The sequence below is a fragment of the Oryctolagus cuniculus genome, chromosome 7 (genome assembly GCF_051225735.1).
Source record: "Oryctolagus cuniculus isolate XC-2025 breed Fujian yellow rabbit chromosome 7, ASM5122573v1, whole genome shotgun sequence".
NCBI classification, from domain to species: Eukaryota; Metazoa; Chordata; class Mammalia; order Lagomorpha; family Leporidae; genus Oryctolagus; species Oryctolagus cuniculus.
In genome coordinates this window covers 164,731,222-164,746,491 of record NC_142873.1, presented here as the reverse complement: position 1 = coordinate 164,746,491, position 15,270 = coordinate 164,731,222, and the positions used below count along the sequence as shown (strand labels likewise).

General features: G+C 54.1%; 1 protein-coding gene across 5 annotated transcripts in view; it reads right to left on the bottom strand.

The window, feature by feature from the left end:
- The window catches only part of GNB1 (G protein subunit beta 1), a 79,489-nt gene that overhangs the window by 56,948 nt on the left and 7,271 nt on the right, over window positions 1-15,270 (bottom strand). Inside the window, exon 1 of one of the 5 annotated variants that reach the window (XM_089301578.1) lies at window positions 8,277-8,382. The exons of 3 other annotated variants lie outside the window; for them this stretch is intronic. The gene's annotated coding sequence lies outside the window, so the exon portion shown is untranslated. Of the gene's footprint in view, window positions 1-6,922; window positions 8,256-8,276; window positions 8,383-15,270 lie in introns of those variants that run through there. One more of the 5 variants, XM_070079418.2, reaches the window with a different exon arrangement.

Sequence of the window (15,270 nt, the reverse complement as noted above, 5' to 3'; positions counted from 1 at the left end):
AGAATCGTCCCGCCGCACACGCTCTTGTTTGTTTCTCAACCACTTGAAAATGTAGACAGTCTCAGTGGCCACACACCGAGGAGCAGAGGTGCCCCGAAGCACCCCGAAGCGTCAGGCCGCAGCCAGAGCTCTGACCCCGGGATTTTCCCGGGCACCTCACCCCTCCTGCCTCTCAGTCACCTGAGTCAGTAACTGGTCTCCCGACAGCATCACCAGTCATCCTCTCGTCACCGCCCTGTGTGCAAACGAGTGTCCCTACAGCCTCCAGTGGCCTGAAGATGCGTCTCCCTCAGCTAACCCTGCACCCCGAGAAAATGAATCCAACCACATACTCGGGTGATCCCGCCCACTGATCCTGCAGATTCCAGGACACAGGAAAGTCCTGCACGCCTCAGAGGGCGCACGTTCATCGCGTCAGCGCCCGGGGAAGCTCTCCCACGCCGCTTTGCGCTCTATCTCCAGGCCCACCGCACTGCTGACGCGTTTTCCCCCTGAGGACCACGAGTCTCCACCAGCCCCAACCACCTTCGCCAGCTAAACTTCACCTGCTCACAGCTTAGTGGGATCGCCCTGTAGTGACTGCAGAGTGTCACTATCTAATGCTACCGAGAACAGATTCAGTTAGGTTCCGTGTCAACGTAACAGTTCCCACCGCATGCATTCTTACACAAACACCAGTGGAAGAGGCAGACAGGACTACCAGGTGCCATAAAGAGAGACCACAGCACCTATGAAAATATTTTTTTTTTTTAAGATTTTACTTATTTGAAATGCAGAGTTACAGAAAGGGAGAGTCAGAGAGAGATCTTCCATCCGCTGGTTCACTCCTCAAATAGCCACATCGGCCAGAAGTAGGCCACACCAAAATCAGATGCCAGGAACTTCTTCTGGGTCTCCCATGTGAGTAGCAGGGAGATGGGACGCCAGCATCACAGCTTGTGGCTTTACCTGCTATGCCACAGTGCCAGCCGCCTATGAAAAGACTACACTAAAGGGGTTTGGCATTGTGACATAGCAGGTAAAGCTGCCACCTGCAACACTGGTATCCCACAGAGGCACCAGTTCGAGTCCTGGCCACTCTACTTCTGGTCCAACTCCCTTCTAATGACCTGGGAAAGCAACAGATGACCCAAGTGTTTGGGCCCCTGCACCCACATGGGAGACCCAGAAGCAGCTCCTGGCTTCTGGCTTCAGCTGGCCCAGCAAGTGAGGCCATATGGGGAGTGAACCAGCAGATGGAAGACCTCTCTCTGCCTCTTCTTCTAACTCTGACTTTCCAATAAATAAATAATTTTTGAAAAAGTAGGAGGATGGAAAGATAATCAAAGGTTACAATGTTTCAGATACAAAGGAAGAGTAACTGTAAATATTTTTACCTATTTTCACTTTTTCTTTGAAAGACAGAGACAAGACAGAGATTTCCCACCATTCCAATGCCTGCAACACCGTCAGGGCTGGGCAGGGCAGCAGTCAGAATCCTGGAATTCAAGCTGGGTACCCACGCGGGTGAAGAACACAAGCACTGGAGACCACTGCTGCCTCCCGGGGAGCACGTTCGCAAGGTGCTGGAAGCAGCAGCAGGGCCAGAGCTCGAATCCAGACGCAGGCACAGCAAGCCCCTAAGCAGGCACCGAAAGCCCACACCACGTCTGCTTTCTGAGTGTCAGCCGCGTGAGCGACAAGCTGAGTCCTGAACTCAGCATCACCGGGGGGCAGATCCTGAATGCTCTCATCACAAACCTGAGACATTCAAGGTGATGGTCGGGTTCTTGGCTTGATTTGGTAATTCCACACTGTACTCAAAATCTGAACATCATTTTGTACCCCATAAATCTGAGCAGCTATAATTTGTCAACTCTTTTTAAGATTTACTTATTTGAAAGGCAGTTACGGAGAGAGAGAGAGAGATGCGCTGATTCACTCCTCAGACGACCACAACAGCCAACAGTCAGAGCTGGGCCAAGCCGAAGCCAGGAGCCAGGAGCTCCATCTGGGCCTCCCACGCGGGTGCAGGGGCCCAGGTATTTGGGCCCCGAGGCACACTGGCAGGAGCTGAGTCGGAAATGTAGCAGCAAGGACTCAAACCAGTGGTCACAGGGGTTGTTGCAGGCGGAGGATTAACCAAGTGAGCCACAACACCTGCCCTGAACCAACCTGATTTTATAATTGGTCAGGACTCACAATATTCAACTGATCAAGGAATAAATACATTAATGCACATGGAGTGCTGCTTTGTTTTGTTATTCTTTTTTCTGAAGATTTATCTATTCAAAAGGCAGAGTTACAGAGACAGAAGGAGAGACCGAGAGAGGTCTTCCATCTGCTGGTTCACCCCCCAAATGACAGCAACGGCCAGAGTTGGACTGGTCTGAAGCCAGGAACCAGGAGCTTCCTCCAGGTCTCCCCATGTGGCTGGCAGGGGCCCAAGGGCATCGGCCATCTTCCGCTGCTTTCCCAGGTGCACTAGCAGGGAGCTAGATCAGAAGAGGAGCAGTCAGGACTCGAACCGGCAGCCATGTGGGATGCTGCGTCCCAGGCAGTGCTTTTACCCACTACGCCGCAACACGGGCCTCTGTTATACACATATTCAAAAACAAATCTTTTGGTTTTTAACAATCAAATCCCCCTCTCTCTCAAACTCTGCTTTCTTAATCTAACCTCGTCTCCTCCACAACCTAATATTCTAAGCACAGCAAACATCATAAGCAGATTTATGCATGCGAGAACTTCTGAAGTTAGAACACATCATTGTCTGTTCAACTCATCTCTGATATAAAACATTTTACACAAATTCAAACTTCTGCTTAACTTCACAGCATTGAAAGGCAATAGCATCATGTCTCCCACAGCAACTGGGACAAATTTTAAAGCTGTGAAGCCAGCTGACACAGAATGTCACAGGACCACTGATTCCTACCTAACAGCTAGCCCCAGCATAAGCCAGGCGCAAGGGTACAAAGAGAACTGAGAACTCCTCTAGCCTCCCGCCACCCTCTCTCTACTGCACCGATTTCCCCATCAACTTCCCACCGACATCAGCCACGCTGCCTTTCGCCCTGTGGTTCATGGACCAGGAACACGGATGGCACCTGCGGGCTCATTAGAAAAGCTGGCTCCTCCAGGCCGAGACCTGTGGCGCCAGCTTCCCATGAGCACCACTTCAGATCCAGCTCCTGCTAGTGGCCTGGGAGAAGCAGCAGTAGATGGCCCATGGGTTTGGGCCCTGCCACACACGTGGGAGCTCCAGATGAAACTCCTGGCTCATGGTTTCGGCTTGGACCCAGGCCAGGCCATCTGGAAACCAGTGCCATCTCTTTCTATTATAAATCTTAAAAAAAGGAAGGAAGGGAGGGAGGGAGGGAGGGAGGGAGAAAGAGGGAGGGAGGGAGGGAGGAAGAGAGAGAGAGAGAAAGAGAGAAAGAGAGAAAGAGAGAGAGAGAGAGAGAGAGAGAGAGAGAGGGAGAAGAGAAGAGAGAAGAGAGAAGAGAGAAGAGAGAAGAGAGAAGAGAGAAGAGAGAAGAGAGAGAAGAGAGAAGAGAGAAGAGAGAAGAGAGAAGAGAAGAGGCAAAGCAAAGCTGACCACTCATGAACCCCTCACCAGCTGGATCAGCATCTGCAGCCAGTAAGGCCCTGGGGAACACACTGGCACAGCCAGGTTCTCAGACTCACCCACGTAATCAATCTCCCTGTCAAAGAGCAGGGCCCTGCACTGCTCCCCACTCACCCCAACTTCTGAGCCCTCTCCCTGCTCCTCTGCAGAGCACGACTTCTCCAGGCCACAGCCACACGCGGTCTCCCCTCTCCCTTCTCCCACGTTGTCTCATTCCGATCTGGCTGTCACAGCCACCGCCCGGTACTGTCCACTTCCTCACAGCTGGTCTCCACCCCCACTCCTCCCTGAAGAGCTGCCCCTCTCCACAGCCTCAACCCCGCCTCCAGGGTGGGCGTCCCACACAAGGTTGCCGGCCGCTATTCATGAGAACTTAAATACTAAGACTTCCAGACTGGACTGCAGGCCCACAGACTTGATCACAGCTGACTCTGGACTGCCCTCACACCACCCTGCCCCTCACCGCTAGCCGTCCCCTCTGTTCTCCCACAGCAACCAGGCTGACTCTGCCTCCAAACCAGACAGAAACCTAGCCACTTCTTTTCACTCCCACAGTCACCACCCTTAGCAATGCCACCTCATTTCTCAAAATGTCCTTTAAATGACTTGTCTTTTTCTGTGCCAATAATCTACTCTTCCTTCAGCAATCCAAACAATCTTTGAAAATTCCCACGGGGGGGAAGGCCGGCATTGTGGCACAGTAAGGCTGTCACTTTGTAAGTGGTACCAGCACCCAACACTGGAGTGCTGGTTCGAGTCCCGGCTGCTCCACTTCCAATCCAGCTCCCTGCTAATGCACCTGGGAAAGTAGCAGAAGATGATCCAAGCACTTGGGCACCTGTCATCCATGTGGGAGACCCAGATAGAATTCCAGGCTCCAGACTTTGGATTGGCCCAGCCCCAGCTGTTGTGGCCATTCAGGGAGTAAGCCAGTGTTTGGAAAATCTTTTCTCTCTTTCTCCTTCTCTGTCTCTCTGCCTTTCAAACAAATAAATCTAAAAAAAATCGTGTTTTGGGGCTTATATTTGGAGTAATGGCTAACGCTAGCACTTGGGACATTCACATCCCATATCTGGTGCCGGGTTCCAGTCCCGGGAACTCTGCTTCTGACCCAGCTTCCTGCTAACGTGAACCCTGGGGAGCAGCAGGTGACGGCTCAAGTTCAGGTCCTTGCCACCCATGGGGACCTGGACTGGGTTCCTGCCTACCCCTATTTGTTGCAGACATTTGGGGAATGAACCAGCTTTCAAATGAGTAAATGAAAACTTTTTCAAAAATAAAATAATTTTAAAATATTTTAAAAACTTAACATACTTAAATAATTTAATATTTAACATTAATTTAATATTTATATTATTTAAGTATTTTAAATAAAAACTCCAACATAAATTTTTTTTTGACAGGCAGAGTGGACAGGGAGAGAGAGAGACAGAGAGAAAGGTCTTCCTTTTCCGTTGGTTCACCCTCCAATGGCCGCCGCGGCTGGTGCACCGTTCTGATCCGATGGCAGGAGCCAGGTGCTTCTCCTGGTCTCCCATGGGGTGCAGGGCCCAAGCACTTGGGCCATCCTCCACTGCACTCCCGGGCCACAGCAGAGAGCTGGCCTGGAAGAGGGGCAACCGGGACAGAATCCGGCGCCCCGACCGGGACTAGAACCCGGGGTGCCGGCACCGCAGGCGGAGGATTAGCCTAGTGAGCCGCGGCGCCGGCATAAAATGCTTGTAAGAACATTTGCATCACTGGAAGCTCCGCTGGACAGGACATAAGTGTGGAAACGAGAGAAAAATCAACAGCTCTTGAGGACAGGTGCTTCGGTGCGGTGGTCGACGCTGCCGAGGATGCCGTGTCCCCAGCGCACGCCCACTCCCAGCTCCGCTTCCCATTGCAGCTTCCCGCTGCTGCGCATCCTGGCAGGCAGCAGGTGACTGCTCAGTTGGATCTCTGCTACCCACAGGGAGACCGACACTGGGCATCAGGGAGGAACCAGCAGATGGGATCTGTGTCTTCAGATGAAAGCAGGAACGGTCAGCGCTGTCTAAATCTGTAAGCAAATACTGCTGTGCTAAAGCTCTTGTCTGACAGCTGAAGACAACGTTCTGAAAGTATAGCATGCTAACTGTAATCAGCGTCTTCTTGGGGACTCATCATTCTAACTTAATGGAAATGTATCGGACCGTTCCCCTACTGAAACATGGAGACCGGCATTCTATGGCGCAGCAGTTTAAGCCACCACCTGGGAGGCTGACATCTCATCAGCGTGGGTTGTGATCCAGCTCTCTGTTAGTGCACCTGGGAAAGCAACAGAAGACGGCCCAAGTGCTTGGGCTCCTGCACCCACGTGCGAGCCCCAGGTGGAGTCCAGGCTCCTGGCTTTGCCCTGGCCCAGCCCCAGGTGTTGAGACCATTTGGAAAGTCAACCAGTGGACAGAAGCCCTCTCTCCCAATCGTGCTTCTCTCTCTCTAACTTTGCCTTTCAGATATATAAAATAAACTTAAAAAAAAAAAAAGGGGGGGTGGGGCTGGCATGTGGCGTAGCAGGTTAAGCCACTGCCTGCGATGCCAGCATCCCATACGGGTGCCGGTTCCCATGCAGCTCCCTGCCGATGGCCTGGGAAAGCAGCAGATGGCCCACGTGCCTGGGTCCCTGCACCCAGGTGGGAGACCCGAATGGAGCTCCTGGATCCTGGCTTCAGTCTGAAAAAACAAGTGCAAAGAGGGTATGCTCGTCACTCGCCCATGCAAAAGGCCTCTTTCCCATGCCTTCCCATTGCCAGGCACCACGTCCCCTGTTCTGACTAAGTCCCAAAGAACCTCTCTTCCCTTGCAGACTTGCCTCCGTGGAGCAGTAGGAGCCACCCCCAAACCCCCCAGCAATGAAGCCACCTTTGAGCCTTTCCAACAGTGCACCTGCTGCCAGGTGAACCCCTGGGGTTATGGCCTCGCCATGTGGCTTCACGGGCCTCTGCCCCAGCTCCGACGCTGCAGATGCCCTGGGCGTCTGGATGGATTGACACATTCAGGAAACACTGTCAGGCAGGTTCCAGACTGACCAAGCCCACTTCCAATGGCCTGGTGGACCCCAGCCTCCAACCTACCCTGGTCGGACAGAGGGACCCACGACTCTAATCACAACTTTCAGCACCTGACCAGCTGTGGTCAAGCAAGGCAAAGCAGCAGGGATGACCAGAGAGGACGCGAAAGCCGAGACGCAAAGGATCAAGGACCTAGCAGTGCCATCAGGAGGAAGACTGGAGCTTGGGGTAAGTGTGGAAGTCAGAGGGTTAGGATACATTTATTTACTTATTTACTTACTTGAAAGGCAGAGTTACAGACAGACAGAGATCTTCCATCCAATGGCTCACTGCCCAGATGGCCACAACAAAGCCAGGAGCTTCATCCGGGTCTTCCATGTGGGCGTTAGGGGCCCAAGCACTTGAGCCACCTTTCGTTGCTTTTCCCAGCGCAACAGCAGGGAGCTCCGTCTGGAGGGGCGCCCACACGGGACGCCAGCGTCGGGCGACGGTTTTTAATTAAGACTGCAGTGGGTGTGACCAGCTGAGGTGAGCTCCGCGGGAAGGGACTGGGCACAGCGCTGAAGCACTGCAGATGGGGAGACACCGGGAGAAGTGGGAGCAAACCAGCAGGAGCCGCGGAGCCGCCACCTCCCGGCAGCCACGGGAGGGCAGTTAAGGGGCAGCAGTCTACCAGACTCACAGCCACGACAGAGTACGCTGAAAACTGGGAAAACGGCCTTTCAGAGCCTCCGTACCTGACACAGCGAAGTTCTCACAAGCAGGAACAGAAGTGAGAGGCCCGTGGGTCTCCCACTCAGTGTAAAGCCCAATTCTATAACTAAACGGTGGTTCTGAAAAAACACCCAGAATCTTCATAAAACACTCACCTTTTATACCTAAGCTCTTTTATCAGTTTCTTCAACTGCAACTAAAACTTTTTCACAAGAATTTGCCATGAAGGAAAGTGGAAACTCGGGCAACAGGGAAGAGTCAGGAACACAGAATGGCTGGAGGACTCAACAGTGTCCCCCAGGTTCATGTTCATCACGGGAGCTCAGCACCACAGGAAGAAGCCACCTGGGCCGGTGCTGTGGCAAAGCCGTTTGCAGCACCTGCAATGCTGGCGTCCCGTATGGATCTGAGTCCCGACTGCTCCACTTCCGATTCAGCTCCCTGCCAATGTATCCGGGAAAGTAGCAGAAGACGGCCCAAACGCTTGGGCCCCTGCCACCCATTTGGGAGACCTGAATGAAGCTCCTGGTTTCTGACTGTGGACCAGCCCAGCTCAGGCCACTGCAACCATTTGGGGAGTGAAGCAGTGGATGGAAGATGTGTGTGTCTGAGTGTATGTGTGGTCTATCTCCCTCTATATAAATTCTGCCTTTCAAATAAATACATAAATCTTAAAAAAAAAAAAAAAAGTCACTTGGGACACCTGCCCCATACTGGAGTGCCTGGGTTCGAGGCCCAGCTCCACTTTCAATTCCAGCTTCCTACTGACGTGCGCCTGGAAGGCAGCAGCTGACTCAACTGTTAGATCCTAGCCCCCTCCACGGAGACTGGGCCGAGTCCCATGTCGCCTGCCTCTAGCCAGTGTGGACATCTGGGCGTGAACCCCCATGGGTCAGAAGTCCTGTACTCTTCACACCCACCTGACTCATGAGTGTCTGTCTCAGGAGGCCTTCGCAGGTGCTCAGCTGGCAGGCCACACTGGATGAGGGCAGACCCCAACCCGGGGACCGTCAGGAGAGGGCGCAGGTCACCTGCAGAGTGATAGTCACAGCCACTGACCCACAGGAACTGCGGGCACCACTGAGAGCTCAGGGGCTGAGGAAAGACCCCGGGGCCTTCGGGGTACGGCCCTGCCAACGCCCGGATTGCAGACTTCTCTCCTCCAAAACGGAGAGGAAGTTTGTGTTGGGCCTTCAGTTCGGGACAGCTTGCAGCTACAAGAAACCAACGTTGTAACATTTCAGAAGCAGGCTTTGGCCTGACCCAGACTTAGCTATTTGGGACATTTGGGGAGTGAACAAGTGGACAAAAGATCTCTGCCTCTCCCTGTCATTCTGCCTTTCAAATAAATAAATAAATCTTTCTTAAAAATCTATTTATGGCCAGCGCCGCAGCTCACTCGGCTAATCCTCCACCTGCGGCGCTGGCACACCGGGTTCTAGTCCCGGTTGGGGTGCCAGATTCTGTCCCGGTTGCTCCTCTTCCAGTGCAGCTCTCTGCTGTGGCCCGGGAGGGCAGTGGAGGATGGCCCAAGTGCTTGGGTCCTACACCCGCATGGAAGACTGGGAGGAAGTACCTGGCTCCTGGCTTTGAATTGGCGCAGCGCCGGCTGTAGCGGCCATTAGGGAAGTGAGCCAACAGAAGGAAGACCTTTCTCTCTGTCTCTCTCACTGTCTATAGCTCTCTCTTTGTCTCTCTCTCTCTCACTGTCTAACTCTGCTTGGCAAAAAATTTTTAAAAAATCTATTTATACAGTGTGATTCCCGATCTGGGGGAACTACCGCTACACACACATGCATGAACACAAAAAGGCTAAAAGAATATATAGCAACCATATGTGGTTATTTCCTATTAGATACAGATTTTCCTCGTTTTTATATTCCCAACTTGCTACAATAAACATATTAAACTTTTTGCTTGTAGACTTTTTACTCACTTACAAGGCAGCTACAGAGAGACGTCTTCTCTCCGTGGTCACAGAAAGGGCTGCAAAGGCAGAGGCTGGGCCAAGCTGCGGGCAGGAACCAGGAGCCCCGTGGGGGCCAGACTTCTGTTTGTTTGAAAGGCAGAGAGACAGAGATCTTCCACGTGTCGGTTTGCTTCATTCCCCAAATGCCTGCAACAGCCAGGACTTGGCCAGGCCAAAGATGGGACCCCAGAATCCAACCCAGGCCTCCCACACATGTGGCAAGGACCCAAGTACTCGAGGCATCACCGGTGCCGGCCAGGGTGTGCGTTAGCAGGGAGCCGGAGCTGAGAGCAGAGAGGGATTCAGACTCGGGTGCCAGTGTCCCAAGCAGCACTGTGACAGCTGTGAGACGCCCGCCTTCACATTGTTATTAAAATGCAAAAAGTAAAGACAAAAAATGAGACACCAGGCATAAGATCCCCAAAGAACGAGGACAGGATAGATGGTGGAGGAAATGAGGAGTGGAAACAGACTGCCTGCTTGACAAGTTTAAGTTTAAAGAAAGAAATTAAGAATAGTGGCTAGAAGAGACACCAAGCCTAACGGGTGAAGTTGTGCAATACCTTAGTAACGTGTGAAAAGCAACGGCTCCTGAAGAAGAAACTCAAGGCCAAATCATTGGAAAATGTTTTCAAATGGAAGAACTCGCTTTTAATAACATATAGAGGCTAGAGGCGGCGCGTGCAGACACGAGGGCTGGAGTTCAAAGGGCAGGAGAGCTCCTACCACTCGGTCCACGATGTAATGATCACGCGGCTCGGGAGGAAGTGACCAGACCAGGGCTCAGACATCGCGGCCCCTCGCCCACCTCACCTGCTAAGGCACAAGTCTGAGGACCACACAGACCTGCTGGCCTCTGCCAGCATGGGGGCTGCCCCGGAGGAGGCTCCCCCACTGCCACGAGCGTCAGACAGGCCTGGGAGGCCCGACACAGCACCCACACCAAGCAGGAGGAAGGCCCGCGTCCCAGGATCCCCGGACCTCTGCCTGGAGCCCTCTCCTCCCACACGTCTGCCTGCTCTGTTCAAATGTCTCAACCACTCTTGTCTTTTTTTAGAATGTTTACTTATTTTTTCTTTTTATTTGAAAGGCAGAGAAATCAGAGGGATGCTCCACCTGCTGGTTCACACCCCAAATGCCTGCAACAGTCAAGGTCGGGCCAGACTGAGGTCACGAGTACTGCACTCCACCTGGAACCTCACGGGTGGCAGGAACACCACCTGCTGCCTCCCAGGGTGGCATCAGAGGAAGCTGAATGGGACGCGGAGACAGGGCTCAAACCCAGCAACTGTAACAGGAGATGAGCGTGTCCCAAGTAACATCTTTTAAGAAAATATTTTTTATTTGAAAGGCAGAGTCATGAGGCCAGCACCATGGCACAGCAGGTTAAGCTGCTGTCTGCAGTGCCAAGTCTCGGCTGCTCCACTTCCTTTCTAGCTCCCTGCTAATATGCATGGGAAAGCAGAAAACGGCCCAAGTCCTTGGGACCCCACACTGACGTGGGAGACCCACAGGAAGCTCCTGGCTCCTGCCTTTGGCCTGGCCCAGCCCTAGCGGTTGCAGCCATTTGGGGAGTGAACCAGTGAATGGAAGATCTTTCGCTCTGTAACTCTACCTTTCAGATAAATATATTTTTTAAATAGAAAGACAGAATTGGCTGGTGCCGTGGCTCACTAGGCTGATCCTCCACCTGTGGCGCCGGCACACCGGGTTCTAGTCCCAGTCGGGGCGCCGGATTCTTTCCCGGTTGCCCCCCTTCCAGGCCAGCTCTCTGCTGTGGCCAGGGAGTGCAGTGGAGGATGCCCAAGTGCTTGGGCCCTGCACCCCATGGGAGACCAGGAGAAGCACCTGGCTCCTGCCTTCGGATCAGTGCGGTGCGCCGGCCGCAGCGCGCCGGCCGCGGCGGCCATTGGAGGGTGAACCAACGGCAAAGGAAGACCTTTCTCTCTGTCTCTCTATCCACTCTGTCAAAAAAAAAAAAAAAAATTACAGAGAAGGGGGGGGGAGAAGGGGAGAGAAAGGGAAACAGACAGATTTATTGATTGATTGATTGATTGATTTTGACAGGAAGAGTTAGTGAGAGAGAGACAGAGAAAAAGGTCTTCCTTCCGTTGGTTCACCCCCCAAATGGCCGCTATGGCTGGCGCACTGCACCGATCCGAAGCCAGGAGCCAGGTGCTTCCTCCTGGTCTCCCACGTGGGTGCAGGGCCCAAGCACTTGGGCATCCTCCATTGCACTCGGGCCACAGGAGAGAGCTGGACTGAAGAGGAGCAACTGGGACAGAACCAGCGCCCTAACTGGGACTAGAACCTGGGGTGCCGGCGCCGTAGGCGGAGGATTAGCCAAGTGAGCCATGGCGCCGGCCCAGATTTAAAATATATATATATTTATTTATTTATCTGAAAGGCAGAATTACAGAGAGGCAGAGGGAGGGAAGGAGGGAGGGAGGGAAGGAGGGAGGGAGGGAGGGAGGAAAAGTCTTCCATTTACGGGTTCACTCTCCAGATGACTGCAACGGCAGGAGCTGAGCTGACCCAAAGCCAGGAGCTTCTTCCAGGTCTCTCACGTAGGTGTAGGGGCCCAAGGACTTGGGGCATCCTCTGCTGTTTTCCCAGGCCATAGCAGGTGGAAGTGGAGCAGCCAGGACTCAAACCGGCGCCCATGTGGGATGCTGGTGCAGGCTTAGCCCACTATGCCAAAGCGCTGGCCCCGAAGGAGAGAAAGAGAGAGAAAAAGTGAAAGAGAGACAGAGAGAAAGAAAGATCTTCCATTTGCTGGTTCACTCCCCAGATGGCCAGGGCTGGGCCAGACCAAAGCCAGGGAACTAGAGCTTCACCTGGTCTCCCACTGCTCTCCCAGGAAGCTGCATCGAAGCAGCCAGGACCTGAACTGTGCTCGTGGGGGATGCCAGCGTCACAGGCAGTGGCTTAACCTGCTGCACCGCGACACCAGCTCCCCAAGTAGCAGCTTGACCACTGCACCAGACGCCCACCCTTTGCTACCCTTTTTCTTAAGATGTATTCAGTTTATTTGAAAGGCAGAGTTACGGAGAGGCAGAGGCGGGGGGGTGGGGGTGGGGTGATCTTCCGTCTACTGGTTCACACCCCAGATGGCTGCAACGGCCAGAGCTGCACCGATATGAAGCCAGGAGCCGGGAGCTTTTTCCAGGTCTCCTATGTAGGTGCAGGGCCCAGACTTGGGCCATCTTCTACTGCTTTCCCAGGCCACAGCAGAGAGCTGGATCAGAAGTAGAGCAGCCGGGACTCAAACCGGCACCCAAATGGGATGCCCCCACGCCACAGCGTCGGCCCTGCCTGCCCCCTCCCCTCCCCCTGACCCCATGTCCCCATCACCAGCCTCCCCTGCGGAGCAGCAGCCCTGCACGTGCACCCACTGAGGTCTCCCAGCTGTCCCGGCTCCGGCTCCTTCTCTCTCGGCATTCCCAGCTACGAGCAGCACGGAGCAGGCCTCGCGGCCCGTCTCCCCAGCCCCTTCCGAGACGCTCGCTGGCCCTCAGGAACCCCCACTGCAGGCTGAATCTCTCTCACACGGCCCCGGCTGCTCCTCACTCACCCAGGAGCCCCGCCCTAGTGCCAACCCTCAAGTTCCGCCCAGGCCTCCCCCAACCCACCTCTGACCAGCCTCCCCAGGAAACGACACACCCTGCAGCGCTGCACAGGTGGGCAGGGCAGGGCACGAGCTCCCGGCACACTGCACCCTCCCTCTCGCTGGCCCTGACACCTGCTCTCAGGCCCTGCTTTGTGCTGGGTCGGTGAAAGCCCACCGGGCTTCATTTATGAGGTCAGAATCTCATCTAAGCTAAGCCTGGCTTTTCCCCCACGGAGCTTTTCCCCACACGGACACGTGTGGAGTGCCTGGCTGTGGGTGTCAGGTCCATGGAGCCCCAGGCTGACGGGAAGGTAAGGCGTGCTCCATCCCAGAGAGGGAGCTCCATCCCAGAGAGGGGACACGGCCAGGGTCCAGTCTGCACGTGGAGCCATGGCTGCCGTCTCCGGCATGAGGACCTGCCCGTGAGCACTCCAGCTGCCTGACGGTCCCTTGGTAGCCACCGCACCAGACGCCCACCTTTTGCCACCCTTAATACATCTTTTTTTTTTTTGACAGGCAGAGTGGACAGTGAGAGAGAGAGACAGAGAGAAAGGTCTTCCTCTGCCGTTGGTTCACCCTCCAATGGCCGCCGCGGCCGGCGCACCGCACTGATCCGATGGCAGGAGCCAGGAGCCAGGTGCTTTTCCTGGTCTCCCATAGGCCATGGGGTGCAGGGCCCAAGCACTTGGGCCATCCTCCACTGCACTCCCTGGCCACAGCAGAGGGCTGGCCTGGCAGAGGGGCAACCGGGACAGAATCCGGTGCCCCGACCGGGACTAGAACCCGGTGTGCCGGCGCCGCTAGGCGGAGGATTAGCCTAGTGAGCCGCGGCGCCGGCCATGCCACCCTTAATACATCTTAAGATGTATTCAGTTTATTTGAAAGGCAGTTACGGAGAGGGAGAGGCAGAGGCGGGGGGGGAAGTGATCTTCCATCCGCTGGGTCACACCCCACACCCCAAATGGCTGCAATGGCCAGAGCTGCACTGGCTCCCAGCTCCTGACACCACAAGGAAACTGGATTAGGTGGTCAGGATTACTGGTTTGTAAATACTAAAGCTGCCAACTGCCACAGGCAGCAGTTAATAAACACAAGAGCCCTCCTAATTGCACTGGCCAAGTTTCATGTCCCAGGCCTGCAGGATACTAAGAGGAAAATGTTTTAAGTCTGACAACCATGGGAAAGCCATGCGCAGGCTCCCATTCGTTGCTTCGCTCTCCAGACCAAACCCAGGGATGGAACCCCAGCGTGAGTAGGGAGCGCCTCTAGTTAAGTTCTATGTGAGGAAAATAGCTGAGTGATGTGGCAACATTACAAAAAGACAGGGTGGAACTGATGCTCGCGCTGATACACTCAGGAATGGGACAGATAAGGCAATCCAAACAGTACTTGAGACACTGGGAAATTGTGATAAAGAGGCAGCGTTCTAAATAAATGTGCAAAGGGGGCAGATGCTATGGCACAGAGGATCAAGCCGCTGCCTGCAGTGCTGGCATCCCATATGGGCACCAGTTCAAGTCCCAGCTGCTCCACTTCCCATCCAGCTCTCTGCTAATGGCCTGGGAAGGCAGCAGAGTTTGGCCCAAGTGCTTGGGCCCTTGCACCCATGTGGGAGACATGGAAGAAGCTCCTGGCTCCTACCTTCAGATTGGCTCAGCTCCAGCCATTGTGGCCATTTGGGAAGTGAACCAGAGAATGGAAGACCAACCTCTCTCTCTCTGCCTCTGCCTCTCTGTAACTTTGCCTTTCAAATAAATAATCTTAAAAAAAAAAAAAAAAAAAGCTAAGCCTGAATTAAATTTTTTATTTCCTTGAAAAGCAGAGTTACAGAGAAAGCGAGAGAGACTCTTCCATTCACTGGTTCATTCCCCAAACGATCACAACGGCGGGGGTGGGCCAGGCCAAAGCCAGGGGTCAGGAGCCTCATCTGGGTCTCCTATGTGGGTGCAGGGGCCCAAGCACTTGGGCCAAATTCCACACCTTCCCAGGCACATTAGCAGGGAGCTGGATGGGAAGTGGAACAGCCGGAACTCAAACCAATACCCACATGGGATGCTGCAGACAGCAGCTTAACCTACAGTGCCACACCAGCGGCCCCACCTGAAGAGTTTTGTCAATGTTTATTAAGGGGCCAGCACTGTAGCACAGGTTAAACTGCCGCTTGTGAGGTCAGCATCCCATATCAGGTGCCTGGTTTGTGTCCCAGTCAGCTTCACGGCAGATCCAGCTTCCTGCAAATGTGCCTAGGAGGCCAGGGCCAGATGGCCCAAACACACCACAGGGAGACCAGAACAGAGTTCCTGGCTCCTGACTTCCGCCTGGCCTAGCCTGGTAG